Raw genomic sequence first — 24,429 nt, 5'->3', positions numbered from 1 at the left:
GGTATTACTTTTGCAAGCAAAGTCAGAGGAACAGAGAGGGATGTAAATACGTAGGTACTAGGGGCAGGGAGGATGTAAATATGTACGGACGTTTTGAAACGTTGGCGGCTCCCACGAGACGAGACCTGAATGGTCGAACGAGCGCGCTTCCGCTTTCAGCACATGAAAATGGTGCCCGGGGCAACCGCCATTAGCCGGAGAAAGGAGGTATTAAACTCAGCTTGTTGCTTAACGATGACGACAAGCGAAACGGAACCGATAATCGTCTCCATGGTATGAGAAAAGCAAACGCGCAGTTTTTTATAAGAATTTTGACGCGTTAATTATTTCAATCCCGTACTATCATCGTTCCTTGGTCTTTAATTTATTCAAATTAGTCGATTTTTCATGTAATTAAAATTCTAAAGCCATTTACTAGATAAATTAAAGAAAAAACAAAAATTATTGTGTAATATATCTCAAATATATAAGATACTTTGCATTTCTTTTAAAAAATTACTTTTTTTGCAATACACATACATATATATATATATATATATATATATATATTTACAAACATATCATTGTAAATGTTGATGTTGAAACATTATTATTTACCAAAACTTACCAAAACAAATGACACGGAAAGAATAATCAAACTAGACAATAGAATATCTTCGAGAAATTCCATATTATAAAAATATCATAGCACGATTGCACGAGATGGATATATATTTTATGTATATGTTTTCTCTTTATGTTTCTTTAAGAAATGTAATCCTTTTGTAAATAATCAATGTAATAAAACAAGTGAAACATCTCTACAAGTCTTTTATATTGCACGTTCTGTTTGTATATATAATGTAAAAGTGCCGTAGCATCATATTTCAACAAATATCAATGTAATACTATTCCCTGAATGTCATTTGATCAATAATATACCACTCTTCCTAAATTCTTCAATACTTCAAACATATTAATACATGTATAATTTTCATTCTTTATCTAATGTCATAGAATATACAATACAATATTATTATTACGTCAAAAATTGTAGCATGCTAATTAAATGTTTGTAAACGCCTGCAAATCCCTGTATCAATTTAAACTTAAAACGTAAATTTTTCTACACATACATTTTTCTTGTTCGCCATCAAAAGTCAAAATTCAAGGTAAAATCTAAAGGTAAAATTTAAGATGTCATGACATTATTTAAGTGATGAAATTATTAAATCATTTAAGATGTCTCGGGAAATCCTTCGTCAGTTACATTATATCAAACTGTCCAGAATGAAACACGCATATCGTTGAAATCGATATTGCAGTCCTCCATGTGCACAGTTCGTACATATAAAGATTCATCTATCCTCATAAATTCACTGCCCGGCGAATAATGCAAATTTACTATTCAGACATCGTGGACCAACGCATATCACGCGGACAATTTTTATATTTTACATTCTCTTATAATATTAAAGTATGTCGCGCATTACATGTTGAAGATAATGTTCCGTTGTAATAAATGTCACTGCATTACAATAAATTGAAATTCCCCGTCGCATACTTTATGAAAATATTTTACGTTTCTCTCGTCTAAAATAGATTAGTCATAGCGTGTAATTGTGTGTATGTGCATAAAAAAATATAAATCTACTTCCAATATGATTTCTTGCCAGTTTGTCTCCTTCTATTCATTTTATATTTATGGATATGTAGATATATATTTATCTCGATATTGTGCTGCTTGATCAAATATGTACACCTCTATTTTGAATCATCCAATTTATGAATTCGAGGAAATATATATTGACTATTAAAATTTATTAAGATTGCCTTAGAGATGAGAATGTATAGATACAATATTACTATAGCATTATTACTATAGCAGTGCAATTTCTCGTATAACGTGTATCAAGGCCGGGCAATATCTTAGGGCATTATAACAAAACTGCAAATGCATTCGAGATCCTTGCTTATCGTTACACTATCGATAGAATATTCGATGAGAATATATTTGATTTTATTATTATATAGTTATCTGAGATATCGAGATGTCCAAATGATTAGTAGGAATTATATTTTTGGGTATTCTAACATTAATGCAAGCGTATCTGGAAGTATAATAAAATATAACGCATAAGAACGCATAATAATAAAAATACATTTTTTTAATAAAAACTTTTGTTTTCAATAATTTTCGGAGTGCATGATAGAATTTAAATGTATTAAGTACAGACTAAAGTCATATATATCAAAGCTCACATGGAGAGCTTTCTGTTCAAAGTTGCATGCATTCGATGCATTCAAAGAACGAAGCGAATGCAGGTATGTCATAAAATATTAAATGTAAAACGGATAAACAACAGTACGTAGCTATTTTAACAATGTACTCAATATTATCCGATACCTATTACGGAATACATATTGTAAATCATTTTTCAAAACTTGATTCATCTCTTTATTTTATCAACGTACGATTCAGATTATATAAACTAATCTCGTGATATATAAAAATAATCCTTTGCGCATTGCACTTTAATACTTATAACTATCATCTTTCATAAAATATTCGTTTTCGTCTGCAGCTTCTTTCATTAAGTGTAACTTCAAAGCCTTTTTTCATGGAGTCCTGTACGAATAGTCGTTAATTAAAGCAAGTCTGTTTATCTCGAGATCAAAAAGGCCAACCATAAAATGTTCGCAAAAAATTTTTAATGTTTACTTCTTTTCCCTTTATAAAAACACAATATCCTAAAAAAAGGATATTTTAAAAAAATTGACACACACACACACACACACAAAATACACTACTGACATAAAAGAGTTTGTGCGATTATAAAATTAAGAAAGTTGCGCACAATTATTAATAAGGTCCGTAGCCAATTAACAATTCTAGACTCCCAGGCCCTTCATTAGGAAGAAACTCTCCTTTCACGATCTACTCGCTGTAGAGTGGCATTAAACCGATAAGTTACGGCGCGCCCGATTCTATCCGCGGCGTCGATTCGTTTTCTCGAATTCCTCCTTTCGACTTCTCGCTGAATCGCCTGGGAAATTCATCTCGTTCCAGAAAACTCTTTCATTGTACGGAGCGCAAACTGGTCGGTAAATGAGCGTTAGAAGAATAATTCTACAAGTTATACGTAAAAATCACTTTTCCATACCGATCTTTCTGCGAAATTTTTCCACGAACGTAAGAACGTTAAGTGTTACGCCTTTTGTTAAATTACGAGAAAAGGAAATATATAGGTATCAAAATATAGTATTAAAATATTTAAAGAGATAATAAATTTTCTTTTTTAATATTATATCCAAGATCGATAACGTTAAAGCGAAAAATGGGGTTAGCCGGCTACAAATCGCTTAATCCAAGATTAAGGCCAACAATTTTTTCACAATGTGCGCGCAGCCTGAAATTTCACCGTGCAATTTTCGCACAAAAACCGGAAAGCGGATTCGTACGACCAAGCCGAAAATACTCCCCCGCTGACTTTTAGACGAGCCGTGCACAAGACAACATCACGGAGCATTTCACACGGTTTGTGCTGTATATTTACGAGCAGCGGGTGCGGTAATGACCGTTTTTCTTTCTTTCTGTCTCTCTGTTATCTTCGCACCTGCTCGTACATGTTATGTATATATGTTGCATAATGAATATCGGACACTTTAACAAAATTTAGCGCGACTATCAGTCATTCTTTCGATCGTTTGAGGAATTATCGAGGGATAAGTTCACAGATAGCGGAAGCAAAAACAATGCACAAACAAGAAAAATAAATGCAGCTCATTAGGATTATTATTAATTATGATAATAACAATAGATAACTTTTTCATTGAAATTAAAAACTATTGCCGAGAAATACTTTTTATACTGAGTTTCGTTTTAATTCGAATTATCATTCAGAATGGACGCGCAAAAAGTCAAACGTCGCACGTTTACGCGAGAAAAGAAAGGAAGAGACACCGAAGAATAGTCCAGGTCGGATATGTCGGCAATCTGGAAAGAAATGAGATCTCTCCCTCTATTTCTCGCTATTTCGCACTGTTATACACAGTTTCATCCCCTGAATTATTAACAAGATTCACCGCAGTGCGTATATATCGTAGCTACAATTATAATTTTCCCTTTCGCTGAGAAAAAGCTTTGTATATTATTACTTCTTTTATTTTATTTCAATTTTTCATGTTTATGCCTTGATTTCAAATCACGTCTCGTCAGATACGGCATAATAAAATTCATATAAGCTTTCTTCTCGTACCGATAGACACATACCGCGAAACATGTGTGCGTGTGTTTCGTATTTACTTTCGACAAACTTCCTGTCATTAAGCTGAGCTTACTCAGTTCCTGTAAACACGGATTCTACATACTCGTCGTAACAGCTTTACGCTAAACTACAAGATTATATGCTTCTGACAAGCAATAGCACAAAGGAAATAGCTCTAAACTCTAAAAGAAGAAGAGATAACACTTGACGCATCATGTAATGCGACGTCTTACAATCGTAAAACACGCGTAACAAAGAAACTGCAGAACACAATAAAGAAAGTCAAAAACGATCTATGGGATATTACGATAACATCGGCGGCAATATTTTCCTTTGATCCGACTAACAGAATGTTGCGTCACGTAGCACATATTCGCATTACGTTCGGATTTAATCGATTGCGCTTTTTCGCGATAAAATGCAGTCGTACCGTGAAAGTCGGTGAAAGACACACGCACAAAATCGGAGAAAAATTTTGCACGCCGAGTGATAACGTTAGTTCCGGGGCTTATCTTCTTTTTCCCCCTTTCCTTCGATATACGAAGAATGTAGATGTAAGATATATCCGGATCACACGATTTTATCATCTCCCTTCTCTGCGCTGTTAGAATATTTTCTGCAATCGCAATGCCCCCATACACGCAACGACGTGGAAACAGCTCGCATAAAGTATAGTAACGCAAGTGTGTGTGTGTGTGTGTGTGTGTGTGTAAAACGCAAAGAATCCTTTTCACCTATTCAATCTATAGAGAGAGAGAGAGAGAGAGAGAGAGAGAGAGAGAAATATTGAATTCAATACAATTAAAATAACTTTTGTGAGCAGCAATTCGGTGAGTTATAGTAATCGACAAATATATAGCATTTCCGATCTCCTTACCGCGATTCGGATTTGTAAGGCCTGAACCATCGCTTACTGCTAAGAGGCTCTATGGGAAGGATCTAATTTGCATTATTGACACAAAATCCTGTCACGACGCGGAGATGAGATACCACACGTCTGAGAATGTAACCGGCGGCGCCGAAGCCGCCCGGCTCTCTCCGAGTCGCTTATCCCTCGAAATCCCGCGGGAATCCACATAAAGGCAGAGAAGCTGCCGCAACCGCATCACGTAGGAAAAAGGACACACGGAGAAAACGTTTGCGAAAGGACGACATTCTCCTTTGATGCGAATGCGGTGTATCGCTGGCGACGGTACAAGAGGAGGCAACGACCGCCCATGAAGCAGGCGACCTGATAATCGGGTCGTTGCGGAATTGATATACACGCGCGCGGATCGTAAATCACGGATTTGATTCACGGCCAAGATTCCAGCGGATAAAGGAGAAGCACACGGCTGTTGAGTGCGGCGATAAATTCGATGGTTACATCGAATATGAATATCCTTCTTTTTTCTCTCTCTCTCTTTTTCCATGGCGTTCTCCCTCTATCTCTATCTCTCTCTCTTTCCGGATTTCCCCAGAATCTTCTCATTTCCCATGCGCACTAAGGAACAGGTCGAAGATGCTGGTTTTTTATGGCGATAAATCGATTACAGTCCGCCCCGCCGCGTTTTATATTGTATTATTCCCCGGAGATCAAAGTGGAACAAGTACGTCGATTAATTTGACAGTTTGCATACGCAGACGCATGTATGCAAAATATGTTTTTATGTGAGAGAAATTAATTGTAGATTTTAAATTGCAACAATCCCTTAATAAACAAGTCAATGGAGTTATTTAGTATTTTATTCAAATATTGCATCTCTCATTTTGAAAAAAATATATTATATTTAAATATACAAGTTAGAGAGTAAAGACTAAAGAAAAATAGATTTTTTTCTGGTTTTGTCGCATTTTATTCTGTAAATAATAAACATTATATGTACGAGTATATATCAAAATATATTACCGATATATGTGCAAAAGTACAGTCTAAGATTGCATCTCAAATATATCACAAATACATATTAATGCGAAAAAAAATAGAGTTTTGAAAATTCTGGTCAACAATTTTTTTATATAGATAACGAAAAAATATTCTGACTAGATGGGGATTATTATCGATTGCCTATATCCCTCTATGCCACGTTCAAACTTCATGAAATATTCAAGTTTCTTGGCGGAAAATTTTTAAACTAGTATCAACTCGTGTCCCTCACAAATCTTTTATAAACTACGCAAAAACTTGCGCGAGTGAGCTTTTAATCGTTTAATCATGCATCGTGCTTTTGTGAAAATACATTAATAATATCTTAATAATACCTGTCGACGGACTTACACAATGCGTGCATTATCTGCTAATTTATCGATGACATTTTTTATAACGTACATGCTGTTTTCATGTACATCTGTTAACTCTCTCATTTATACGAATCATATATTATTACATTTATCACACCATAAGAGGGGAAGTTGATGTAATAAATTTATTTACTCACCGAAAACTCGATAATATTCGCGGTGATGTCACGTGATAGCGGTCGCGAAAAAATGCTTCTAACGAATCTATTATGAATTTTGTCTGGAACGGACGACAGCAATTTTAGTGCTAGCTGTTCTGCTTCGCAGACCGCGACCGAAACGAGAATAAATAATACAACGAAGTGCACGCACGGAGTGACGCGCCATCATGTTCGTCGTAATGTGTTCATGTTTCCAACGTGAAATATTATGAATGATAAGAGTATATGTGCATTGTACGCGCGCCGCGGAAGAAGAACTCGAGATTTATGGCACTGAGATATATTCGCCTTTCATTTAAATAATATTTCTATTCTCGTACACACATCCTCGCGGTAAAGAGTGTGTCTCCGCGTTACCTTCCAACGTACTTTCTCGAGGTTTATCATCATATAGAGACATATTAATATCCCATGGATACCCTCTCGCGTGCATAACGTTTGATGTTATTAATAATGTTTACACGTTTGATGTTTTCACGTTTTAACGGAAAATTTAATTATTTAAATGAATGTAATTTATTTAATTTTCAATTGCTAAAACAATATCATTCTCACTCATTGAGAGAACGAATGCATTTGATGCGATAACCGTACGTATGTATGGCTATTTAATAAACCGATACGGGCAGCATCTACTATCTTAAATACACGAGCAGACAAAGGTAAATGATCTGCCCAATACATTCTCCTCTCTCTCTCTCATTCTATATATAATTTATCAGCACATAAGGATTGGATGGTGATGATAAACCCACACAGGTATTTCGGAATATCTTCGACACAAGATAAACCAAATTTAGTCGAACAAAAAAAGTGCATTTAGAAGAAGAAAAAGAGAAAGAAAAAGAGGAAAACCTCCTCCGCTATGTAACGCTAGCTAATTTGAATTCCACCTCGGCAGTAGGCTATCAACTCTGCCGCCTCACTTGTTCCTGAAGAGGAGAGTCGGGCTGCAATTAATTAGAAACTCGGCTACGCCAATGGTCGGGTTGGGATGACAAAGTGCAGCGGAGTGCAAAGTACGCGACGTTGCATTTTCAATGTGTAGATCGAAGTGCGTGCATCAAATTCACGTTCGTGATTTTTTAAGGACGGTCCGATATCCGATAGCATATCCTCTCGCCATTTCATTTTAGAGATTATTTAAAAGTTCCCCGACTACTACTCGATAATATTAACTCCTTTCCTCCTCTATGTATTCTCTGATCTAATTCTGACCTATTCTTCTTCATTTTCTTATAAAAATGAGTTGCCAATATCAACTAATTGTAAGACAAACACGTATGATTTAATTAAAATAAACCAATGCCATTCAAGATCTTGTTTATCTACAGTCTGGCTATATGTCATCATTAAATCAAACGATTGATTACATCGTGATGGATGGAGTTTAAGCAACGTTTCCGCAGAAGCTCTTAAGCATGATGCATAGGATACATTTAGAGTAGTAGTCAAAGCACGAACAAGATATCATAACTGGCAAGCTGATTAGAGTGGTGGACAAGACATAATGTAGATCGCATAGGATGTAATAGCTACGAACGCGACGTACAAATATCGGCTGCACTTCGGTGGATTAACTCTTATATCATCCCAGAGCAGGGTACATTGACCATTATTGCGCCAATTAATAATGTCAGCGATCTCGTTGCACGATTCCTCGTGTATTTCACGTTATTGAGAAAAAATATAGTTTCTACAAAGATTCAGACGAGCCATGATTCGTAATTACTATATATAAGCATTATACACGTATTGTTCCGTTAGCGCCACGAGTTGATTCAATGATTTGGAATCGAATCTTATTTAATGTAAATGTTTGAACTAGATTATTTATCTCTTGCATTCATATTATTGGATATCTGTCGTTTTTAAATTTTTATTATTATATTTTATTATTTTATTATTATTTTTTTATTATTTTTATTATATTTTTATTAAAAAAAAATATTTTCAAGTCTTACTAAAACTTTATAATTTTCGATTTGAGATGCTCCTCTTTATTAATGCTTAATTGAAAAAAAAAGATCTCTGTTCTTCTTAATTCTCTTTGAGAGATTTATGACTTGAAAAACACGTCTGATGAACAATCCGTCTAGTATACACCCCATGTACATATATACGTATATATAATTTAGATGATCCTCTTTTCGCTCTTTTTCATTTTGCAGATCACCGCATTTTTTTCCGACAAAGTATCGTGTTTATGGCCATATGCCAAAACAAGTTCGCAGGTTACCCGGGAGATTGTGTACGCGCCTAGGGTGGCGATGCATCACGCCGGCGGATATCCTGAGCTTCGTCCGCGTCTTTGCCGTGCCTTCCCGTCCTTTTTGGCTTCCTTTTTCCACCGAAGAAAACCGGCAGGAAGATACTATTCGACTCAACCTCGCGCAGCTCGTAATCCCCTACTCTCCCTTCCAGCAGAAGTTAAGCAAATAAAGTAAGCTTTATGATGGCCGGGCAATATTTATGACCCGTCCGACGCGCGTCTCTCTCGCGGCGCAGCATCGCGCCGGATACGCATTGTTGCGTCCCCATATCGTGTGGGTAGGAGAAGTGACACGTGCAAGAAAAATGCACGCGACTTTTCTCCGGGCTTTGTGTGCCGCTAAGAAAAATATATATATATATCGATACAAATTTACTCACTACGTAACAATGCTCAAGATAAACGTAGCACATAACTCTCTTTTACCTATTCTAAATTTTGAATTACATCTTGTACGCAATACGAAAAATGTTATGCTCATTGGAATATTTTAATCGTTTTCATTCCAAAATATTTTTTAAAAGCTTGTTTACAGCTACACGCGCGAGTCTTGCTTTTATACATTTTTTTGATTTATAAATTTTTACATTCTCTCCATTTTTCAGTACTGATATTTCAGTTAGAATTATTTACGGTTGGATGCATTAGAAATACTAGGCAAGCATCTGAAAGTCGAAACACGTTTTGATCATATATCGGGATTTCAAGACACGGTATATGTCTTTTAAATTGCTTAAGATCGTTATGGAAATGTTCAGATTTCAGTTTATCAATAAGAATTCAAAACTATCATCGTCCATTTTTCCAACTTTCTTTAAACTAACGCTAATATGAATTAAAATAATGCTAGGAGTACATTTACTCGCATTGTTCCCAAATCAAGGAGAGATTATGTAAAAATTCAAAATTAAATATAAATAAATGGAAATGTAATACAGAAAAGTGCGATTTAATTTTGTGGAGGAATTTTTCACAAGATCTTTTTGCGCGATTTTTCGCACGATCTTGCACGCAAAGTATTCTTCTTATCAAAATTGCATGTGGATCTTGCGTGAAAGGATTGGAAACTCATAAAGTGAAGAAAATATCTCCTTGGAATTTCATCCGGAATCCAGGCAAGGTTTGATAAAATTTTTGGTTCATCCCAGTAATATCGGATCGATGGCGGAGCCGGACGTGAGTAAGGCTCCGCTTTAAAGAGCTTCTCGGCAGAGAGTAAATCGTCTCTGATCGGAGTGGGATGTCGGGAGATCGCACGTAGTCTACCTTGCTAAGGAAGTGGAGCGCATATATCTTACGGAGAAAATATTTTCATCCTATGAGCGTGAGAAAGGATCCCGGAAACAGTTTTTAACGGCTTACCGATTAATGATACGATTTCATTCGTGCTGTTTCATGCTACAGACGGAGGGAACTGAAATAATCGACATTTTGCGTTGACAAGTCGAATCGCATCGGCTTTATTAAATTCAATTTCCATTAGTATGATACTCGCTGCGTGTCGCTATATAAGTTCTCTTTTAATAAATACAATAGATATTCTTGCATAAAATAACGAAATGAGTTTCATTAAGTTAAATAAATTTAATTTACAGCATTCAATTTATTATAACGAAAACTTCAGTACGCATTAATTGGGATTAATAGAAATGTAACAGAAGGAAAATTTGGTCCGAGAATAACATACACTCCGTAAATTAATTACTATAATAAATTTATCTTCGACATTATACGCCATGTGATATGCGATGGAAATGGTGCTATATCGAGAGTGAATGCACACAAATTACGTAATTTCCTCGTGTTGGTGCACTTTGACCGTATTCGAGACATCGAACTTTCACCTCGATTGAATTGATGTTATAAAGACGGGCGATAATGATTATAACGATATTTGCAACAACATCAATTTGTTGTAAAGTTATATATTATATATATTTTATAAGTTATATATTAAATATATTAATAATTATAATAATTAAAATAACTGAGATAAGAATCATCGCATACAATAATTATATTTCTTCGTTTTATATGACACATGCTTTAAAACAAATATTTAAATAAGATAATAATTAATAAGATAATAATTTGTAATTATAAAGTAGGAAAGCATTTATATATCTCACAAGAAAAAAATGTTCTAATCAACTTCACATTTATTCGCTAGTATAGCACACCCATCTACAAAATCCTATTGAGTTGTTTTCGTCACAGACAATTCGCAAACTTCGGCCTATAACATACATTTATGCATTTACTCGCGAATACAGAGAAAAGAATAAAGTCACAAATAAAGTCATTCGATAGTTAAACGGACTAACTTCGCGGCTGCGATATTTCCTCGTCGAATTTCTACAACTTCTTGCGCAATATTTATCTATTTTTCCGGGAAACTTTCCGGGCCACTTCCGAATTCCGGCGAGCAATGCGTCTGAACGTACGTGTCCGTTATCATTGCGGAAATACACATTGCGCGGATTCAAGAACGATATATATATATATATATATATATATATATATATATATATATACGATGATAAAAGGAGCATTAAGAATGACAGAATGCAGCAGTGGAATGCCGCGGATTTCATTATACTAAGAACGTTGTCCCGTAGGACGGAATATGAAAGTTTATGCAACGAGATGACGCGGGATGCGATGCGACGTGCCGACCGGGTCTGTAATAACCGAATCTAAATCCCGACTAGTCGCTCTTCCGCATTAATCAAGAGAATTTCATTCGTGCGTTTGGAAATGCCGGGGTAGCCGGAAAGGTAAAGGAGCGTTCCGGCCGTTGCAAATGGAAAATTTTAAAAAAGAAGAAGATCGCGTCTCGATTTTCTCAGCGCAGGTACGTTCGAGACGAAATTTCAAGCGCGATCATTACGCCGCCGCACCTCGTTATATTTAACGTCGGTGCGGTCGAACGACGAACTTTGAAACCCCCGTTCCGAATTTGGTACCTGGACATTAACGCGATTAGTCGACTTTCACGAGAGATGGTAGACCACGGAAAAGCGAGAGGTAGACGAGCGGAAGGTAATGGCAAAATATAATAGCGCCCCCGACAAGATAACCGCGGTCACCTGCAAACTTCAAAGTACATTACACCGCCATTATCGTTCCTCTCCGTCCCCCCGCGTCGTAGCAAGAGGAAGGGATAGAAAGGAGAGGAATAAAATGATTTACGTTTCGACTTCTCTCCGTTGGCCGGGGGTCTAAACGTGATCGTTTTCGGGGACGGGTATGCGCGAAACGAAATTGGTTTCCTCAGGACTTTCAACGATATTTCTTCGCTCAGGGGGCCTCGAAGCATCGTCTCTATCTTAGTGTTCTGAACGACCCTTCTCAATGCGCCAGACGGCATACGTCGTCCATGAGGACGGTAAAGCGTGGTCGGAGTTCCTAAGCAAAAGGAAGATTTTCTAGATGGAATATCATTTGATATTCGTCGCGTGGTATGAGTGCAAAATTGAGTTATAGAAAAATGTTATTCAAGAAAGTTTCTCTCTCTCTCTCTCTCTCTCTCTCTGCAGAAAATGTAAGAATAATTACTGAAAATAGAGAAATATATAAATACAATTTGTACGACTTGTCAGAATTTCAAAATATGTTTGAAAAGAGAAAAACATAATGGTCAAGTTTAATTAACGGGATAGAATTCTTGCAAAATATCTTATTGTTGTTTCATATCATTTAAATATAAAAATCTGTTAAAAAATTGCAAGTGAACTACGGTAGATAATATACAAAACACTGAGATTTTTGCGAAAGAAATATCCAATGTTATGGGTGAATGCAGGCGGCATACAAAAGCAATGTTTCTTTTCACGGATATTGATCTATTGTCAGATGACTTCAATACGATTAGCGTGCACATATGCATATCCAGTTTCTATTTAGCACAGTCAATAGAATTTTACTCCCAATAGCTGAAGATTTCTAATTAAAATATATTTATAGAGATTAACGATGTGAACTGCACGACAAATGCGCGAGGGTGATAAAATGCGCGTGCGGCCAAACCTCAAAAATCAATCACATTCAAATCCGTTGAGGATTTAAAAGTACATATACGTATATATGTAGAGATCGACAAGGCATCGTGATTGACGGTGAACAAACTGCGTTGGTTTTTTTTTTTTCATCCTTTTTTCCAAAAGTAACACGATTCTCTCTTGTAGATTTTACGGTTAAACTTTCAACTCCAAAAAGGAAGATAGGCGCTTTTATTAATAAAACATTTTAGACTATTTTAAAATAAATGGAACGTGTAACATTCATTATTTTATTAATTTATTTAAGAAACCAAAAATGTAAATATATCAAAAAAGCACAATACTATGTGTTTATATATATTTCAAAATAAAATTTTTGTAATTTAATATTTTCCCCAAGAATTTTTATTAAATTTTATTATAAATTCCTATTAAAATTTAAAGAATAAGAAAGAAAGAATAGAAGCTTTCTGTAAAACAAATTGCAAAACTTATACAATAAATTTTTTAATAAAATTTACTTAAGAAAAATTGAATTAAATGTTAATAGCAGTTTTTTAAATAAATTGTTTAATAAAATTTAATTTTTTTTTTTTTTTGTTTAGGAGTTGACATTGTTATCAAATTTACGAGAAAACGTAATTTTGCGTATAAATATATAAAAAACTATGCATTAATTAATTTTTGTCAGTCATAAATAACAAACTAGTCTCTGCCTAAGAAGCTTTTAGTTTTTGAGAAGTTAAGATGCTTAAAGACCCATTGGATATTCGACACGAAATAACTTCCAACATGAAACTCGAATTATAATGAGGCGTCGACATCGTAGTTGTCTTATAAATATCTAAAGCCGTAAAGTACAACCTCCTTTGGGTATCCATAGTTGACTAAATATTAACAATCAGTACGTACAAGCATTTAATTAAATTGTTACTTTATTAGCATTCATTAAAATTGATAACATATTGAATTTCATCTCTATGTATCTTTTCATATAGATAAAATATATAATATAACATTTGCCACGCATCTAATTTACGCAAATTTTGCAGAATATTTAATTTTTACGATTCGTATATCTTCAAATTATGATTTCGAATTTAATGTTTTTTCCTTGCAAACGGCACCGCAAAATATACATTGACATTTTTCCAAATAAATTTACTGCTAGAGACATAAATAGAGCTATGCCACATGAGCGAACAACGCGAACTACGTCAATACATAACTTCTGCTTCCGAGTTTTTTTGCCATTAAAATATATGCCTCTCTAACGCACGATATCCAATCAAGATAAAGTGTCGCAAAAACATGTTATCGTGAACGGGAAGGATCATCGAGCATGTGTCGTTGTCTTCGACACGTAAATTTGAGACTCGTGCACGAGTCGCGATATTTCTAGAGATGCCATACGCGTTCGCGATCGCCGGGGAAAAGGGAAGGCACTTTTAACGACATCATAAAGTACCTCGGGTACATCAGCGACTCACGTATCCGCAGCAATGAAAAAAAGAGAAAAAAGAGAATGATGAAAGCGGTTTCTCATGAAGCAGCGATATTCTTGCATCGTCATAATTTTGTCAATAAAATTTATTAAATATTCCAATGCCCGCGATATACGCTTGACAAGAATTGATTCCGATTAATAATGTTATATATTTTAAGCGCGTAATTCTTTTTTAAGAACGCACATCAACGCGAAAATTTTGCGACCAAATTTTCTACGTAATACAAATAAAAATTCTTGACGCATCAGAGTGTATAATTGTCAAACTCAAAGGCGATAACGCGAAGCAATTCGTGAACTTGCAGTCGCTTCGACTACGACGTATCAGACTAGAAGGATTAGTCCCGGATTACTATCCGTTGTCGAACAGTGTTCGACACTGCACCCAAACGTTGCCCGCGGCTAATATCCAGCGTCGAAACACCGGAAACTGGCGCTGGTTGACCATTAGGCAGGCATGCGCTGGATCCCGCACCAGCGGAAAGCGGCCCTCGAGGGACACATCGTACCGTCCCGGATGCATTTCGATATGGATTTCGTTAAATAAAGCCGGGGAGTGTTCCCGACACAACACACACTCTCACCAGATCAACGATAAAACTCTCGTTAAATTATGGAGTTAGTCGAATAAGAAAGAAAAAAGAGAAAAACGATTTTCTTCGATCATAATTGAATCTATCTGTTCGTTGATATCATCACGTGTACAAGGTGCAAGGTCAAAAGAAAACACGAGAAATTCTGAATAATGTTCAATCATTTGTTTACGCGTTGTAATTAAACAATATGTTTCAACTAAATGTCTTAGCTTTAATCACAGTCAGTCGATCGAGAAGCGAGTCGATTAAAGTTTTTAATAAGCAACGTGACAAAACGCTTAAAGAACGACGTGCTTCGCACGCGACATAAATTAAACTGCAATGTGAGGTAAATATTATTACAAACTTTCTCGAGCAAAGCATATTTTATAGAAATGTTATTAAACTTCCACTTGGCTTTACAGGCCGCCGTCTTCTTGATCGCAATCTAGCCTCGGACGGTGAAACAAGAACGCGCGGAGGAATGAATTTTCAAAACTCAAAGCAGTAGAGGCTTGTAACATTAAAGAAAAAGTTCCTCTGAAAAAAAATGTATAACGAGGTATAAATCTGCCATTACGGAAACTTCATTGGGTTCACGTTGTCTTTTCGCTCGACATATCTGCTTTAATTTCGATTACATTTTATTAGCTCAAATCTACAAATATAGCTTGAATTTAAAATAAGAGAGAGCAAAATGTTTTTTTACTTTAGATATACCTGCCAAAATAGTGTGAAAGCGTTATATATCTTACAGATAAAATGTTTATATAGATTTAAATTTATATTGAGAGAAAGAGAGAGAGAGAGAGAGAAAAGTACATCCATAAAATATAATAATTACGCCTGATTGCAATTTATATATAAATTTAATTTTTCTTTATCGTTTCGCACATTTATTCATTCATATTTATTCCCGCGCTAGAATTTGCGAGGAGAACAAGCCAGAGTCATCCGCGACGCGTTTGGCGTGCGAAAATTCCACTCTCGTATTTATTCATCCGAGCATGCAAATACGGGAACGGGTTGTCCCGGAAATATCGACGGGCCATAAATATCTTCCGCGATCTAAATCACAAATTAAATCCGCAAACAAATCTGCCGGCGAATTCTTGTTTCCGAAGTAGTAACCCGTCCCTTTCCATACGGCGCATGCGGTTACCATACATTTCCAGAAATATCGTCGCCGAGGCTCTCTGACGGAAGCTTTTGCGGGATGAAACGCGTCTCTCTGTCAGCCGAGCGGAAGGAATACCGACGTTTGGGCGTTGAACGCGTCTATCCGAAAAAGGAGAGTACGGAACGTCACAGGAAATGTCAAAATTGCAGTCGCCGGCGCGTCGCTCCATTCTCAGATGGCCTTTCGCGATTCATCGAGCGATCCATCGAAGGGCTTTCAAATAATATCCTGTATAAAAAAAAAAAAAGAATATCCGGAAACACGAGAAGAGACTCTTTTTATTTTCAAAACTTTCAAGGCACGGACTGATTAATTGTCATTGTTCTAAAATATTCATATAAAATTGTCCATGTTATTACACGAAATCTATCTGCATTTCAAATATTATTCCAAGCCATAATATCGCAGTTGTAAAGTGCGTAAAGATCTATGACTGAAGTAAATGACTTCTGGGACCGTTTGCGTATCCTTGGAGTTATATATATGCTCTCAAATATCACCGAGTATATCCGTAATATTCGTTTGCGTGACGAGAGCACTCACGCATAATAGGTTTCACGACGATACCCCACGTCGGACGACGAACATTTAATTAAACCGATCTTTCTCTAAAGCAAAAATGACGGACGAGCGCACGACAGTGCATTCGCGCACGTACCGCATCATCCTCCTTGCACTCGATGCAATTCCGCAGAAGTTCGGAATTTTAAAAATCCGGGTTCGTCGCCGCCGTTCGAGCATGCCGGAGACATCTTTCTTCCGTAGTTGTCTCTAGAACCGCCACCAGACACTCTTTTTCATTCGGCTATTTCATCTCCATTCCATGTGTCCTCGCTTTTCATTACTCCTCTAGCCCTTCTTGGCTCGTCCTCTTTCCTCTCCAGCCTTCCTGCTACCTCTTATTCCTGGTTTCTCAAACCCTCTACATTCTTCAAGATTTTTCCGATGTACTTCTCGTCCGTTTCGTAAGTTGTAGCTCAAGAGGATATAACGAAAGTTTCGATCTTCCCCTTTCGTCTCCGTAACATTGAATATTCTGTTGGCGCATATATTATTCGTCATAAATTTACAGCGGAAAAAGAATCGCTCTCGTTGGAAAAATGTCGGCCGATTTCGATTTTAAATAATTCCGTTGCATGCGGAGTCAACAATGCCGGGCACAAATATGTCATAGAGGCAAACTAGACCTTCATTGCAATGTTATTTTGTACCTTCGACATGTTTTATTTTTCTTTCACAGAGAACAACGCGCGGAACATAACAAATAAAACTATTCAACACAAGTGTTATAAAATTAGCAGCGACCGACTCATCGTTTCCAGAGTGGCATTCTCTCTTCAAGGAGATCCAGTTGAATTAAAGCTACCGCGGGGCCATTATAATCAGTCTTGACACTCCAGCAGGAATAATTACGATCCTTGTGAAACTCGGGCTATCCAAATTTGCAAATCCCGGCCTCGTAGCTAGTGAAATTTGTCGGATTAACTTTACAAATTTATCCTCGCGTCTTCCCCTCCCCTCTCACCCATCTCTTATACAGTTCTGCGGAAATCTCTAGCGACAAAGTCGATTATGAGGAATCCTTACTCGTACAAGTTTCCATTAAAAAGCTTAGAATAAATTTTCACTTTCTAAAAAAATTGTTTCACCTAAATTATATTTCAGATACATTTATTTAAAAAAATTTCGTTTTTTTAATTAATTAATAATCGACTGATATTGTCTCTTGATCCACGGTGAATTCAACGTGATGCCCTATGGATATTTCGCAAACATGAAACATTCCAGTCTGCGCTACGCGCGCGTGTACGCGCGTTAGAACATGCGTTCGCCGTGCAGTCAATCCGTTTAGGAAACATCACATTTAAATAACACATTTTCCGTTTGGCACGTTGATAAATATTTAACTTACTCTAGCGCACAGTGCAGAATCGATCGGAAGTTTACGGGGTACGACCGACGATAGTGCGTTGTGATAGGAACAGAGAAGCGGAATTGCTTTTGACGGATTAACTTTTTAAACTAGTCGCAGAGAGAGAGAGAGAGAGAGAGAGAGAGAGAGAGAGAGAGAGAGTATTCTGATTGGTTGTTTGTTGAATAAACTCGTCGCGAGTACGGGTTTCATTCGGGCGCGGCTCGATCTCCGGTACACTCTCGACAGATCCTGTCCTGCATTGTAGAGATTATTGTATTGTACGCAGTGCGGCACAACGTAATATACGTGAGAAAGCGATCGAAAAAATTTAAATAAAAAAAGATTTTTTTAAAAGTCGATCCCAAATTTATCTCACAATATCATTAATTAATGCTCCGAATTATAATATATATATATTTTACATATAATTTACGTATATTTAATTTACGTATTAATCATTTAGAACAAAATACGAAGCGAGACTGTATAAAAAGAAAGAAATATTTATTAAATTACAAAAGCACAATACAGTCTTTGCAATTCATGCGTTTCACAAGCGCTTGCATCCGCATCACTTAACAATACTCTTGTATCGATAGAGGTAAACAAGATAAAGAGAAAGATATGTATACATATTCCGTTCTCGTGCGTAAATATACAACATAATATAGAAGAGAATGTGTTTCATAAGGCACAAAGTGTATCGGCAAATTTGCGCTGTTAACTGATTTTCGAGTTAGAATCGGCGGCCGATCGGTGATTTGCATATCCGACGAATATCGGCTCCTCCGGATTGCGCGCTTGCGGCAAACCGACAAACACGAGATTAGTTCCAGACTATGCCGCTACACATACGTATATATTTGTATTAGTCAACCGCGAGATATTGAAGCGTGGATAACGAGATCCAATTCGCGAAGGGTGCCGCGACGAGATGCGGAAGGTCTAATCGCGGCTTGTTAGACCGACGACATTTTCCGCTAACACTCTACTTCAGCCCGATAATTAGATAGAATTGAATGAATATCGTTACTCTCGAATATCTCTCCTCTATATCGATGTTCTTGGACTGTGACATATCAATATAAATAATTGTTCTTCTTCTTAATTAGCAAATTAATATTAACTAAAGCTCCTTGAAGCTGATAAAAATTTTACAAATATTTTTTTTTTGTTTTAACAAAAATAAAAGAATTATGTAATTTGTACTACTAATTTTAATATGTAGTTCATATTAAATCTCAAAAATATTATAATTTATTAAAAAATAAATACTTTTATAATTTATAATCCCACTAAAATGTGCAATAAAAACTTTAATTATACTCGAAATGTTGTGTGTGTGTGTGTGTGTGTGTGTGTGTGTTCTCTCTCTTTTCGAAATATCGGTTCTCTATTGGATATGTAAGTAGATATTTAATGCTTGCTTAAATACATAACAGAATATAATAATAAAATAGAGAATATATATTTATCTATCAATTTACGTGTATATGCGCTGGAATATAAACTAGTAATTCGAGAAACGCATCAAATTAACGCAACAAACGTCATAAACATAATATTCGATTAAGCACGGATGTATAATCGGACAGAATCACTCGGCGCTATAATGAACCAAGGCTCTATTAACACCTCGCAATTAGTTTAATTCACATACATGTAAATATCTATGTGTATGTATACATATATATATATACGTATTCCCACATATTCCCCGGAAATTCTTCTATTGTTTAACGAGTTTAACGAACGACGCATACATGAAAAAATAATGCGCTAACACAATATCATGAATATTACATCAGTAAGCAATGCTCTCAACATGATAAATCATCTTCAAATCTGTTCCATTAACAACGCAATTTTGCACAAGTTAATTTTCACTCCCTTAGAATCTCTCTCACTGTTACATTATTATTTACGTTATTATTATTATTATCGCAACTATATTTTTTATTGTCGGCCCGGCTTCATCATGTCGATCTGTCAATCCCGTAATTAGGGCAAGACTATAAAGAACAGGCTCGGCACTTTCCTTTTTTTTTTCTCGCTTTTATCAAGTGGCTGACCCGCCGACCCCGATCGCGAGGGCGGACAAAAGAGACCGAGGGTGATTTTTTTTTTATGTCCCGCTCGTTTTTCACGCCCGCTCCGTAATATCGCCCGTCAACTTTACCAAACTCGCCCCGACTGCGATATCACTCTGCCCTGCCCCCTGCTTCCCCGGTGCCACGCCGCTCTTTCTTTCTTTTTTTTTTGTTCTCGTTTCTCCCCACCATCTAAAACCCCGCACCATATGTTTTTTTTTTTTATCGCGTGTGCTAGCAATTTATTTGGGCGATCGTTCTTCCGAGAGTTGGCCATAAAAGTCGTTACACCGGCCAATCGTGTCCATCGAACACGTTTTGTTCGTTCGATCGCACGCGTGACGAGACTACTGGATAATGTCCGGCAGAGAAAAATGATGACAAGTAAAAGAAATCGTTTTCTTTTTTTCTCTTTCTGGCCCTCTTGGCCTCACGTTCTTTTTGCGTCAAAAGAGGCACACCGATGACAGGATTTTTTATAAATGCCAATGATTTTCCTCAACGATTCCCGTTTTATTGCGACTAAGAAAAGACGGTATCATTGAACGTCCTTTTCAGTTCTCATCAGACATGGAGAAAATATGTGCTTGTCTTTCCCTTGTTTACCCATCATAAATATTTGCGTGAATATTATTTGACATCTCAGAGATTTCATTTTCATAAAAGTTCTCCAAGTTTCTAACATTCAGTAGCAATGTTTTCTGAATAATAATCACAATAAGTGTGATAATAAATAACATCATAATTTTATGGCAAAATCGACTGATATATTTATAATACAAAAATTGAAAACAATCTCCTGCAACACACTCTAATTTTGGATAAATATATACATACAAATACTTTTCTCCAGTAAAAAGAAAAAAGTTCTGATATATTGAATAGAAAAGATCGGCAGGGAATAGGAGCCGAAAATAAATGCAAAAAATGCACTTTTCTTGTGAAAAATCTCTTGATAATAAACATTTAAGGGTAAAATTTACTCGTGTATATTGAAGATGGTTCAAAGAAAGGACCAAAACATTTTATTATTATTAAAAAAAGTCATTACACAAGATAAGTGCATTTATTTACTGCGCTTGGCTCTTATTAGCTCTATTTCCTCCCGACTTTTCTCCAGTTCACTAATAATAAATTCTTATGAGGACTCTTTTTATATAGCGGATCCGCTGTTCGCAAGAAATAGACTTAGGTTTGAAGTAAGAAAATAAATAGTCGAGGGGGGAGCCAAAGTGTCGACTTTTATGCGCGCGCGTTCTCGATATTGTTCCATGAAAATACTTCCAGTTTTGCCGACAGCTTTTCTTCCGCTGGAACAACGGCACGACATTCGTCGAAACCACGAAAACAAAAGACAACGGTTTCTTTCTTACTCACGCTCCGTCTGTTTTCTCGTTACATTGTTCAGAGAATTCGCTTAACTTTCGACGCGGACTGCTTGTTCCGAGGGGCGACATGTAGCTACATGCGCAGTCGCAGTTTCATTATGCTTGCGGTGCAACAGTTTTACGTTCAAAAATATAACAGCTTTTTCTTCTTCTGGCATGATGCCGTAAATAAGTCGCGTAAAGCAACATAGTAGTGACAAAGTGATGAAAACGCGTATAAGATTCTCGTTGCGATCGCGTAATTAGTATACGCGCGTTATCGGTCGCCTGAGTTTTGCTCTCTTAATCTGATTATTAAATAATTAAGAGAAATGCAATTAAATTTTTATTTTCCCGGAAAATCCCCGAACATGCTTTACACATGAATTATTTTTCCGATATGTAATTGTAAAATAAAAAGTTAAAAATGAGAATAAATACGCATCATCCAATTAAAATGTTAAAGAAGAAAAAGTTACGAGTAAAATATAATCGGAAGTTTTCGATTTTCTCATAATTGCTTCTTTAATTTAAAATATTTTGGAAATATTCCACAGAGAATCATTACATCAATGTCAAATTATTATTATTTTGTATGCACAATGCTTCATCTTTTTTATATAAATTATTATTTATATTGACTTTCAAGGTTTTTGCGCGCAATTAGGAATAAATTATTCATCGTTGATTATTATGACTTAATAAGATTAAAAAATTTCCATTATTATATTTTTTTTTAGATTTCCATTATTATTATATTTATATTATTCGCTATATCTTCAATTTATGTATCTTCACTCTTGTATCTTCATTTTAATTTAAAATGCATGTGAAATAATATATATATATATATATATATATATATATATATTTATGACACTGTTTCACAAATCTTCTAGGAGCGCTCTTTCCTCTCTTTTACAACACTAGAATACAAGATATAGAGTTATCTATTTGTCTCGAGTGATATAATAGCATTAGAAAGACGAGACTTTCTCGATTTGAAAAGTATGATGACCATCTTTTCCAGAATCATACTCGGATAATTGAGGTGTTTCACGTCTTAATTTACATCGAGAGATATCCTGTTTCTCATTTCACAGCAATTGCCAGCAGTTTCAGTAACTCGATGTTTTGCATGCAAACATCATTCGGGGTGAACCATCGCGACCGAAGAAAAATTCTTCCCTCACGCGCTTCGTCCTCGTTTACGTTACCTTTCTTTTGATGTCTCGTTACACGCGTGTCACGTGCGCTAATTATCGACGAGAAAATCAACGCCCTTTCGCTCGTTATCCAGGCGTCAAGACGAAGGCAAGAATTCCTCACCAACACTCCTTTATTTTCGCACTATCATCGTCGCACCATCGTTAATTCGTCGACTCATCTTGAGATTCAAAGAAGATGTGATCGCTCTATATCGAAAACAACTGCAAACTTCAGAAAGATTTTTCCGCACATGCAGAATCACTCGCGAATAAGGTATTTTTCGAAACTTTTGTTACGTTAAAGTCAATTGCAAATTAATTGACGTTTTTTGCGATCTTTAATCGCTTAACGTTTCATTATTTCGCGCGAATTAATTGCTACTTTAAGAATATTTTATCGACAATTTTTTGCATCAATTTCAATTAAAGAAGCTTGAGTTCTTGGAAAAGCAACACACGTTCACGCAAAAAGAAAAAATAGCCGCGGGGATCGAGTTACATATCCGCTCCGTTAACACATACCAGCACAAAATTCACACCCAATTTTTTTCACTGATTACACAAAGCAGAATACGAAAGAATCTCTCTAACGCACACAATGGTCGCCGTTCGAAACAGGAGATCGAACGAGATGCTTCATCAAAGCTGAGAGATTCCCGCTAGAAATTCTCTGCTCGCTCGGAGCATTCCTGCTATCCGATCTGCGCTGTAAAGCTCGTTCCGTCAAATTACTGCTCTCGGCACTTATCGCCGCTTAAAAATCTTCGTCGGGCATAACGATGCGATCAGTGAATCGTATGTGTACAAAAAAAGCACTAAAGGAGAAAAAAAGCTTCAACAACGCAACGCATAAATAACGCACGAAGAGCGTCAAAACTACACACAATAGGTCGCTTATTTTTTTATACTTTATATACGCGAAAAAGATCAATCTTTTTTTTTTCGTGCACGAAATCACCACCATCGGGCGGAACAAGTAGAAGAGTCCCTCGCGAGAGTGGACGACGCGCAACGATAAGTAGAAAAAGTCAACGCCGATGTCCGGCCATCGTTGTGGCGCGCGCGGCGAGCCACTGACTGCCTCCGCCAATTCCAGGCCTCTCCCTGTCCACCCCCACCCCCGTACGCCACCATCTACACATTCATCCCTACCACCTAGACCATCCTCTCGACGCATCCTTTCCTCAACGACCGCCGGCGCAAACGCCACGACCCTCCTCATCCCTCTTCGCGCGAAGGATTCGAGGCCACCGTTTCGGTTGTCCGGACTCTCCCAACTCACTCGAGATGTAGTTTCGCTCCTCCTTTTGCCAAGGGCCCAGCCTACGGGTCCTTTTTCCACTTCTGATGGCTTTACGCTCATCTCGTCTTATAATTTAGACTTTAATCTGGAAAGAGAGTCTTCCCTCGAGATAACGCGTATTTTATTAATTGGTTATCAAGAAGCAGACTAATCAGGTAATTACTAATTATCCGGTAAAAGAGAGAGTAAAAATCTACACAACTTATATTCGTATAGGATAATTTGTTGCTATAAATACAACACTTATCTGTGTATGGTGATATAATCTCATTAATCAAATTTATCACTCATGATAAATAATAAATTTACTACATATAACTAAC

The sequence above is a fragment of the Cataglyphis hispanica genome, chromosome 2 (genome assembly GCF_021464435.1).
Source record: "Cataglyphis hispanica isolate Lineage 1 chromosome 2, ULB_Chis1_1.0, whole genome shotgun sequence".
Taxonomy (NCBI): domain Eukaryota; kingdom Metazoa; phylum Arthropoda; class Insecta; order Hymenoptera; family Formicidae; genus Cataglyphis; species Cataglyphis hispanica.
Note: the sequence above shows the minus strand (reverse complement) of the source record.